Raw genomic sequence first — 8,912 nt, 5'->3', positions numbered from 1 at the left:
TGGATCTTCTTAGTTTTGAGAGCAACAACTTGTTTAATGTATGCATCCTCATCCTTTAAATTATCCAAGGCTACAAGAAACTTCTTTTTTGAATATTCATGGGCTGATTCATCTGGACCCTCAACTTCATATATGCGAAGTGCTTTTTTATGCTCTCTTCTTATATCATTTGCTTTAGGTTTCTGTATTTCAAAAGTTGTGTATAATGAAAGAAATTTCTTTATGATTACCTCATGGGCTGCATAAGGGTCTCTTGAATCTCGTGCTTCAATGCTTTGTGGACCGTGGCTTCTCTAGCATAGGTACCATCTTTTGTGTCACTTGCATCTATATGAGCTGCATGTACAACTTCCTCTTCTTCGTACTTACCTACACCATGGGCTACTTTGCTTTCATGTGCATCAACATCTTGTGCTTCTCCTCTCTGTGCAAATTTTGCATCTGTTACATTAATATGTAGGGATTCTTTGACAGTATCAGCAAGAGCTCCTTCATGTTCATTATCATCCAACTGTCTCTTGTGCTAAGTGGGCATCATGCTCTGGGATTGTTGCAGCATCATCCGCTTCTTGATTTACCCAATCTTTGTGGACACTAGCTATTTTTTCTACTCTACGAGTACTTTTACAACAAATTTGGAGGTAGCTTGGGCATGATTTGTAGCATCGTCCACTTCTTGACCTTTGCCTAGGGTGTCTTCTATTGTTGTTGCGATGTTGGCACCCAAAAAAACCTTACAGCTTGCATTAGCAGGCTCATTGACATCATTTTGGCCTACTTCTTGATCTATTTTTGCTTCTTTGTGATTTGGAGTTGAAGTAGCAAGACTATGGTGCAGTAAGGACATCTACTTCTACATGTTTTGCTCTTGCGTCGCCTATCACCTCATCTTTGTGTGCATGTAGTGAATTTGGTTCTTCGTAATCTGCTCCTGCATCTCGTGTCACCTCATCTTCATGCGCATGAAGTGAATTAACTTCATCATGGGGTTCATCAGCATTGCCTTCTCTGACACCTGAGTTTGCACAATCTATGATTGTTATATCATATTCATGAGGTGCTCTGTTACTTCTAGCCTTTCCATGCCCTTCATACTCTTCGATTTTGCCTCTCTCTACTACAGAGGGACACTCAATTTCTCTTTGTCGACAAGGTTTTGATTTCTTCTTGCCTTGGTTGCTACAAAAGTTCACAAGTTTTGTGGCAATTTGGATGTTGAACATCCAAATTTCTACAAAAGTTCATCTCTCTCCAAAAAAGACAAACACATCTTCCCACCTTCCAAAAATACCACGTGCTTTTTCCAAAAATAAAGGCCGCCCCTGTCTTGTGCCTTAGCTCCATTGTCATGCTACCGTTTTCTTTTTGTTTTCGTGTTGACGCTTGGGTCTATGCCTATACCATTGTAGTTGTCATTACCGATGTTCAGGTCTATGACTACACCATCATAGTTACCATCGATGACAACTACACTATCATAGTTGTTGTGATCTATTGTCTGCTTGGGTCTACAACGTATGATGTTGTTGCCTACACCGTCTAGATAGGCTACACCACCCTACACCAAGCTAGGAGCTACCGTCTGCTACAACCCGTTCTACACTACCTATTCTGCCTACACCAAGAAGAGCTCTCGTTGATGCCACCTAAACCAAACTGAGAGCTACGGGGAGAGGTACCGAGAGCTACGTCACCTACACCAAGAGAGTTATGTTGCCTCTACACCAAGCCGAGGCCTACTACATCCAGCTCCGATATTATTTTGTGATGGAATCAAAGTGTTTGCATCCATTAATACTAATAAATTATGTAAGTAAAATGTTGGTGATTTTAATTAAGTCTTTATGCCATATCATATGTATCTTTAATTTGCGCAATCCAAAATTTTCTTTAGTTAAGATTTCCTAAAATGTTATATACTTGAACTAAATCAAAACAATACAATGTACCAAAATAGTCGATGCAATAACTTTTAGCTTTTATGACCAATGAGAAATTCAAGACTTGGATATAATTTAGTCACTTTTTTATGGGTTTGAAGAAAATATTATGAATGGAAACATAATCAATCACTTCTTTATCAAAGTAGAAAAGAGATAGGTTAATGGCATTTTGTTCTAGTTGTAATAATCATCGAACCATATAACGACACGACATGAGTGAATCAATAAAGTGAGTAAATATTGTGCTTTAAGTTTGAGAAATCAAAGTAATTATGCTCTAATATGCTTCAATAGAGTGCTTGATTACATGTACACTCAATTCACACAACTCTTAGGGATGTACACATTGCAATGTGATTTTTGTTTAATCATCCAAGCATTTGCACCCTAGTCATTAGTGTGGATGCATGTGAGACGTTGAGTTAAGATCCTTGGTGTTATGCTACTCGTCGTCGCGATGATGTCTTGCCCTTACTTAATGGAGTGAGAGGTTCTTGTGAGCACTTTGATTTTATGTCTAATTAGTGGCAACATTTAAAAAATTAGAAGAAAAATGGTTTTCTTTGGTGAGAAGTGGAATAAAAATCTCTTATAACCACCAAGAATAATATTTCAACAATCTATGAAATGTTGGAATCGGCTAAAATGACTTTGTAGCATGCTTGTAAAACATTGTCATTTGTGAGAAGTGCTAAGATAGCCCACATAACTACCAAGAATAATGTTATGACAATCTATGAAATGTTAGAATTAACTCTACTGCATTTCTCATGTCTTTTGAACTAAGAGAAAAATGGAAGAAGGAACACAAATCATTCCATAATCCCGCCTTACCAATAGGAGAAACAAATCATTCCATAATCCTGCCTTACCAATAGGAGAAACAAATACCAAAAAATGCCCATCATAAATAAGCCAAACTATGTGCAGCTTTTGCATCCGAATACATAACCATTGTATTCGCCCTTTCCCATACACATGTACATTCAACAACCTTCCAATCTACACACAAACAAGCTCCTAGCTAATTGCGAGTGAGTGCACTGTATCCTCCATACATTTCCAAGCAACAAAACCCCACGTCTTGGACTCCCAGATATTAACAAACTCATTCAAAAACATTATTTGAAACTCCTTATAAATAAGAGCATGTAGCTAGTGAACCATCATGCATATTTCCATTCCTAAATTTCCAAATATACTAAAGAGCAAGACATATACGTAGTTGCAAAGCAATATTATGTTCCAATCCTTTTCCAAAATGAAGCCCCACAACCAACTTAAAGGATAGTCCTGCCTAACTAACCTTCTCACTAGAAAGGATCCCACTACAATACCATTAAATAGAAGGATAGATTTTGTAGCAAAACATAACATGTAAATAAAATTACTCACCTTCCAACAACCAAACCCCATCTTGAGCATAGTGGCATTGATAAAGGACCAATGAACTCTACCATAGGCCTTATCCATATCACGTTGTAATGACACAAACTTCTGCTGAGAGAGGTGAGCATAATCCACTCCAACCATTACAACCAGGATGTTATCATAAATAGACGTCTCCAATGAGGAGATGCATACCTTTGTAACAAGGGCATAAGCTTGGCAAACATAGCCTTGGCAGCAATTTTAAGTATCACAAGAAGCATAGTGATAGGTCTTCGTGCTTAGACAAAGAGCAAGCTTCTTGCTTAGAGATGAGTTTGACCAAGATGTTACTGATAGCAAAGTCTATAACCCCCCCTTGCAAGGAGTAATTAGCTATCTAGCAAACAAGAAAAGCTAATAACCTCCAAAAATGGAGAAAAGAATCCACTATTAGCCATCCCATCCTGGAGATTTTTCTTCCTCTAAACACTTACGAGCCTCAAATAACTCCTCCATAATGCTAAAGGCCCTCTCAATCCAAGCTGCTTCCTCAAGACCCACCACATAGGGAACTAGATTTAAAAGTTGCTCTTGTTTCACCCACCTCTCTTCAGTTACATCTTTAAGCTTACTACTAATGGCTCCAAAAAAGTGTCACTTAGCCATAACATCGACATCAAAGATTATCACCCCTAGCTCCACTTCTAATGAAGAGATCTGGTCCTTGATCCTTTTAGTTTTTAAGACTTTAAGGGAATTTTTACGGTTGACATCATCAGCTTTAAGGAAAAGCCTCCTAGAAAGCAATCGAGCCCGGAGAGAGGACAACCTCTTTGAGATCCTTAGAAACCTATAGAGAAAAGTTCACAGATGAGACCTATACATCTTTGCCTTACACTTACCTACCCTCTCATAATGTCTTAAACTTTTCATAGAACAACCATGCATCTATTAAACCTTTCACTAACCTAGAGTTCAAGAGACAAATAGCATTGATCACTTGAGAATCAAACACGTCCTCTACTAAGTGAGTATAATTTCTTGAACTTTTTCATAGAACAACTACCATGCATCTATCAGTTCAAGAGACAAATAGCATGGATCACCTCAGAATCAAACACATCCTCTCCTAAGTGAGTAAAATTAATAATTAAAGGCCTTTTACTATCAGATGGAAGTAAACTCTTGTCCTCAACCCATGCAAAACTCACAAACAGAGGCACATGGTCAGATAAAACCTTTTACTATCGGATGGAAGTAAACTCTTGTCCTCAACCCATGCAAAACTCACAAACAGTGGCACATGGTCAGATAAAACCATGCTATCCATCACTCTTATTTTTTAAAAATGTAGTACTACCTAATGAGCACCATGTGAAAAATGTAGTACTACCTAATGAGCACCATGTGAAAAATACATGCAAAATAACCTCGAGGATTCATCATATTTTTCTCACCCACCATATTTTTTCTCTCCCAACCACCAGATTCATAGACCCATGCCTATCATTCTGATAATACACCATGTTAAAGTCACCCAATAAACAATAAACACTAGGAAATTCCATGCCACATAAGCATTCCCACAAATTTCCTTTCTACTTGGAGATATTATCTGCATAAACATTCACTACTTGCATATGTTGACCCTTATAAAGCGCATCCATTACAAGAAGTCTACCCAAAGGATGGGAATAAATCACAGAGGGAGTCAAGGACCCATGGACCATCCCATTACAAGACACAAGTGAGTCAACAAAAAATAACAAAATTTCATTAAAAATCATGGCTTTATAAGAGATCCAACATCTAGACAGTGCTCTTGGATAGCCCAAACAACACCTGATGACAACACCTGATGATTATTCTTGACAAAGTCTCCAAAAAGAAGATCTTTACCCAAAGATTTCAAGCCCTTTACGTAATATGACACAAATTCTAACATATGTGCAAAATGTTAAAAAGATAAGATGAAATTTTATCCACTTGCAACCTTGGAATCTATACCAAAGCCCTGTACAGAACTAGAATCTTGAGATCCCTTAGGCCAAAGCGTTCGGAGTCCACATATCACTACTCATCTCACATTTCACCATCCTCCCTGCAGCATCTGTGAAACAGACTATAAGACCAGTTTTTGTTCCTACCGTACAGATCCTTGAAGGTTCACTCGTAAAAGTAACCAAATTTTGTAAGAGTAAAGTCATAAACTAAAATTTCCACATCTACAAGTACTAATAGACTAGTGCTTGGAGTGTTTTTGTTTCTCTTTCGTTTTCCCCTGCCACCATGAGCCTCGCTTACCATCTCTAGGATGTACTTCCCTTCAAATCCATTTTTTGTGATGTCCTGAACCAATGCACAGTTAGAGAAATTTTTTTCTGAGATTCTTCATCTGCATGGATACTTATAACTTTAGCAATCCAAAATGGATGGCCTAAAGTATCCCCATGTGCTAGAGTAGCTACTAAAGTGCCTTCCTTTATGTCTTGGGTATCACCATTCCACATCTCTTGAAGTCGTAACCGCCTTTCAGTGGAACGTCGAGATCCTAAATACATCTCTTGTGATTCACCATGTAGCAGTTGCTCAATCTCCATAGGTATGTGTGTCTCTTGAACTGAGGCCATTTTTGTTATCTCGATGGCCATACAAATGTAGTGTTTAAATCCCAATTGTTTTGAAGACACCTCTCAAGTATGTACTCTTGTTCTACGAAGAAGTCAACCCACCATTCTTTTTCTTGATCACCTTTATATTGCTTTGCCTTCTCAATCAACTCCTTCCTTTCCTCAATACACTTCTTAAAATCCACACCACGACCAGTCTTTGCTACCTCCTTTACTTATTTGGAGCTCTCTAAAGGTGTCATCTTAACTGCCTTCATTGTCGTGTTTGGAATAAACTTTTGAATGCTAAACCACCTGTAGGCAACCACTCTACAGCATCTGTTGAAAATTTCTTACCATAAAGCAAAATTTGCTCACTATTCTCTGATCTCTTTATCAAAAAGGGATGTTGGTAGCTTAAATCATTGAGCTATTTTTCAAGCACCTTGTTTTGTCAACTCTACGTACATTGACAAAATGTTTGAAATCTAATATTTCTTTGAGATAAAGAATGACAGTCTTTGGTGTGTAGGCTTGTGCAACAAGTTCCATTATAGCAAGCAAACTAAAAGCATTATGACATGACAATTTTTTGGAGAACATGATTTTTTCTGATCCATTCCATCAATAACTAACCCTAGGTATTTCTGTGGACTTTTGAAACACTTTCTCCTATGATCCATAACTTTCTTTCATTCATTAGCTTGCCCTTTTCTATGAGATTTTAGAGCATCTTTTATCATATTCTCCTCTTCAAAACTTGATGCTGCCTTTCTTCTTGTCTTCAACCTTACACATATAGTACATATGCCCATTCTGACCTTGCATAGGATAGTGACATTAGAGAAGAAGCCTTTTTGAAGCCTTGCAAAATAAGAGTAACTTGTGAACCTCTCATTCTTTTGAATCATTTCATCTCTATACAATGTGAAGACCTCTGTTTGTGTGAAATTATAAGATAAATGAAATCTACCTATAGTTGGCATGTACTCTATATGGTATATGAAATAACACTGCATCCAAGTCAAAGCATTCTGACCTATTGGATCGATTGATAAATATGGATCCAATGGTGTTGACCTACCCCACTTTTCAAATCTGCACTTCACTCTTTCCAGCCGCATATTTCCCAAGCTTAAGGCAAGTTTGAAAGCAGCCCTATGAACCAAATCACTGCCAAAACTATACTAGCAAAGGAGGACATCTTGATCTTTATTTCTCATATCAAAGTAGCACATACGTATTTCCTTAAGCCTCTGCAATCCAATCTTTTCTAAACACTATTTTTACAACACTCCTCTTTGATTACTGCTCTCAATTGCTTGTCTGCACATAAGTAATCTCTACGTTTCTTTCCATGGTAAGTCATGCCATGATACAATGGTGATGATGTTAGCTACTCCATCAAATTCACATCGTCACCCATGGTACTATCATTGCCATTCAAATGAGGTGGAGTGACAGGATTATTTGAAGTTCCAACTTCAAATGATGAGAAAGATAAACCTAGAAAGTGCAGTCTGCTTGTGTCTGCATTTTTAGACAAACTTTTTCCATTTCTCTTTGCCCCATCTAACAAAGAATAAGAGGAGAACGATAGGCCATGGTGAAGAATTTGTGGAACCACCAAATTGGTGAGCAAATGGGGCAACCAATGGAAAATATCTACTCATGGTGCTCCTCAACACATGGAATTAGACTTGAGAAATGAGAGGGGGGCACTTCTAGTAAACAAGAAGTAGGGCAATATTATGTAATTAAATTCTAGAAATTTTAAAGAAACTATTATTTGTGGATAATGTTACCTACTATTTTTAGAAGAGTTGGCCTTTAAGAGGTAGTAGATTCTCATTTTCTCATTTCCATTCTACAAGAAGGAGAGAATAGGAGACTAGCAAGAGGATCAGCATAACCAAAACTTGCAATAATTCAAGCCACCACTATTTTTTTTGAAGATGGTCAAGTAGCTCAAAAAACTCTCCTAAAAAAGATTCCATTTGAAAACTTTTATGTATACAATAATTTTTTTGAGAGCTTCTTTTAGACAAACAAAATGTTTAAGGTAAATATTCATAATTATTAAAAATTCATCTTGATTCATTTATAGTTATAAAAATGTTTAAGATAAATATTCATAATAATTATTAAAAATATATCTTGATTCTTTCATAATTAGAACTTGAAAAAAAGGCTTGGACCTTTTGTTGGATCTTTGACAACCAAACATTACTACTCTATTACCCCAGTTTGGATGTTAAACATCCAAATTGGGGTAAATATGGATTTCCAACTTCCAAATTGAACAAATTTGGATGTCCAACATCCATTATGTTTTAACTTGAATGTCCATTATGTTTCGATTTGGATGTTCAACATCCAATTTTTTTCCATTTGGATGTTCAACATCCACTATGTTTCAATTTGGATGTCCAACATCCACTATGTTTCAATTTGGATGTCCAACATCCATTTTGTTTCCAAGTATATGTCCAACATCCATTATGTTTCAATATGGATGTCCAACATCCATTACTACATCATTTAGATGTCCAACAACCATTATGTTTCAACTTGGATGTCCAACATCCATTTTGTTTCCATTGGACTTTCAACATCCATTATGTTTCAATTTGGATGTCCAATATCTATTATGTTTCAATTTGGATATCCAATATCTATTATGATTTCATTTGGATGTCCAACATCCATTACTACATCATTTAGATGTCCAACAACCATTATGATTTAACTTGGATGTTCAACATCCATTTTGTTTCCATTGGATATCCAACATCCATTATGTTTCAATTTGGATGTCTAACAACCATTATGTTTTAATTTGGATGTCCAACAACCATTTTGTTTCCATTTGGATGTCCAAAATCCATTTTGTTTCAATTTGGATGTCCAACATCCATTTTGTTTCAATTGGGAGGTCCATCATCCATTTTGTTTCCATTTGGATATCCAACATCCATTTGTTTCAATT

The sequence above is a fragment of the Cibotium barometz genome, chromosome 3 (assembly GCF_041138505.1).
Source record: "Cibotium barometz isolate CiBa-2024 chromosome 3, ASM4113850v1, whole genome shotgun sequence".
NCBI classification, from domain to species: Eukaryota; Viridiplantae; Streptophyta; class Polypodiopsida; order Cyatheales; family Cibotiaceae; genus Cibotium; species Cibotium barometz.
The sequence above is the reverse complement of the archived record's forward strand: the minus strand, read 5'-3'. Positions refer to the sequence as shown.